This window comes from Leucoraja erinacea, chromosome 14, assembly GCF_028641065.1.
Source record: "Leucoraja erinacea ecotype New England chromosome 14, Leri_hhj_1, whole genome shotgun sequence".
NCBI lineage: Eukaryota > Metazoa > Chordata > Chondrichthyes > Rajiformes > Rajidae > Leucoraja > Leucoraja erinaceus.
The window spans coordinates 54,435,718-54,438,330 of NC_073390.1; the positions used below are offsets into that span (position 1 = coordinate 54,435,718).

The 2,613-nt window shown below is 45.7% G+C and overlaps 1 pseudogene; it reads right to left on the reverse strand.

Annotated features, from left to right (window-relative positions):
- Window positions 1–1,808: 1,808 nt before the first annotated feature.
- LOC129703744 (transcription cofactor HES-6-like) overlaps window positions 1,809–2,613 on the reverse strand; it is a 2,083-nt pseudogene continuing 1,278 nt past the window's right edge.

Genomic DNA, 2,613 nt, shown 5'->3' on the forward strand with positions numbered 1-2,613 from the left:
CACTTAGTTGCAATGGTATCATGCATCTAATGTCAGCAACCCTAACTAACATTATGGTGCTCAGTGTGGTTCATTTAAACTGTGGAACTTCAAAACAACAGAGGGCAATATTTTATGATCTGTGTGGAAATACAGAGAAAGTGTTTTGTAGCTCGGTGGCTCAGGCGGCATTTCAACATAGAGACATTGACAATAGGTGCAGGAGGAGGCCATTCGGCCCTTCGAGCCAGCACCGCCATTCATTGTGACCATGGCTGATCGTCCCCTATCAATAACCCGTGCCTGCCTTCTCCCCATATCCCTTGACTCCACTAGCCCCTAGAGCTCTATCTAACTCTCTCTTAAATCCATCCAGTGACTTGGCCTCCACTGCTCTCTGTGGCAGGGGATTCCACAAATTCACAACTCTCTGGGTGAAAATGTTTTTTTCTCACCTCAGTCTTAAATGACCTCCCCTTTATTCTAATAATGTGGCCCCTGGTTCTGGGCTCGCCCAACATCGGGAACATTTTTCCTGCATTTAGCCTGTCCAGTCGTTTTATAGTTTTAAATGTTTCTATAAACTGCATACGCTTGGACTCTGCCCGATCCGCTGAGTGACTCCAGGTTTCTGTGTCTATTTTCTGAGAAAATAATAATTCAGATAGCTATAATAATTTGAATTATTAAACATTATCAGCAAGACATTTCTGCGGCCGTGTCGGGTGCAGCAGGAGGCGAACGCTCCCGCCTCGCCCAGTTCGCTTTGCTATTTAAACGTGGATGTTTGGAGCCGGGCCCTGATCCGAGACACACCCTGTTCATGCCACAACCATGCCACGCTATGCCACCCAGTCCGCTGTTCATTTTCGTGGCATAGGGGATGGATGAGCAAATGTTTTTGTAAACTAACTGTCGACATGGGCGAATTCCACACCATTAAAGAACCCTACTGCGATCAAACGCGAAACTGGACTCAACTCTTAAATAGATTCACAACTGATCTGTTTGATGGCTCGTTGGTTAGTTTCCTGGAGACCGTGAGAAACTTGGGTGTTACCAGATGAAAGAAGAGCTTGGCCGGTCCCTGGTGATAAAAGCGACGGCTTTCACTCTCCAGAGATCACAGAAAAAAAACCCCAACAGTGAGCATTGAGGGCCGGCGAAACTTCAGAAGTCTCCGCTTGCACTGGAGTGCTGTTTTATTTAGGAGCAACAATCGGTTCCTATACCATCCATTTTACGACTTACTAACCACTCTCAGTCATTGAACTCAGCTGTCCCGTGCCTCTTGCCCTTTTTTCCCCCCCAAATAAATTATTCTTGTGAAGCTTCCGAATACACACAAGTTTAAGTAACCCCATCACCTTTCATTTCAGGACGGGTTCATCTATCTAGATCATTGTTTGGTCGATTGCAACTGACGATGACACCTCTTTGAAAAATGAAGAAATTAATATTGTAGAAACATAGAAACATATAAAATAGGTGGAGGAGGAGCATAGCAGCACCGCCATTCATTGTGATCATGGCTGATCGTCCCCTATCAATAACCCGTGCCTGCCTTCTCCCCATATCCCTTGACTCCACTAGCCCGTAGAGCTCTATCTAACTCTCTCTTAAATCCATCCAGTGACTTGGCCTCCACTGCCCTCTGTTGGAGCGAATTCCAAAAATTCACAACTCTCTGGGTGAAAAAGTGTTTTCTCACCTCAGTCTTAAATGACCTCCCCTTTATTCTAAGACTGTGGCCCCTGGTATATGATGATAGATGAAGGAACGCACTCTCGCTGCCTTTGAGCTGAAATATTTGATACATTCAGATACCAGATTCAGTAACACTCATCTCATAAAACATTGTTTTATTCTGGTTAAAGCACGTTCTAATAATATTGCTGTTGGTGTGATAGCAACACTTTAAGACGCCTAAAAGGTCATATTAATCTGCCGCCAACATTCAACGATGTGCAACAGATTAGCAGATTGAGACACGGAAGTGATATTCAATATTTATTATTAATACGTCGTTAATTGAAATATATACATAGGAGCAAGTAATAATCCCGCAAGCATGATATTAAATAAATTAGATGTATTTCATTGAATACAACATTGTAAACGCCTTCTACAATATAGGCTACGGAAAGCATCCTTCAGCGTGAAGTACCCTGATTTTAGCACACACAAGGGACATTTGTTTTCGCCCAGCAGTGTTTCGAGAAGCATATCTATGAGATACATAAGGACAGTCTAATCTTTAGTTAAAAAGCCACACAGTCTCTTCACCAGGGCCTCCACACGCCTGAAGTAGCGACAGGAGAATTGTGCACGGATGCCAAGTCGTCTTGGAGTTGTTGAGTAGGGCAGGTGGCGGGGAGGTGAGGACTTGCACGAGGATTTGGAGTCGACTCGACGCTTTTCCCGCACGTTTTAATAAACCCAGGCATGCAGTGTCGGTCGGGAGACGAGCGAGGAGACGGGTCCACGGTTCCCGGAGAAACGGCGGGGCCTGCAGGAATGTTTCCCAGGGTCGCCGAAGGGAGCTGGCTCTTGGAGGGCTGGGGGTTAACGGCAGGTGTCTTCATGCTGCTCTGCCGCGTATCCTCGTTGGATCGAGGCAGCGACTTCAGCAAA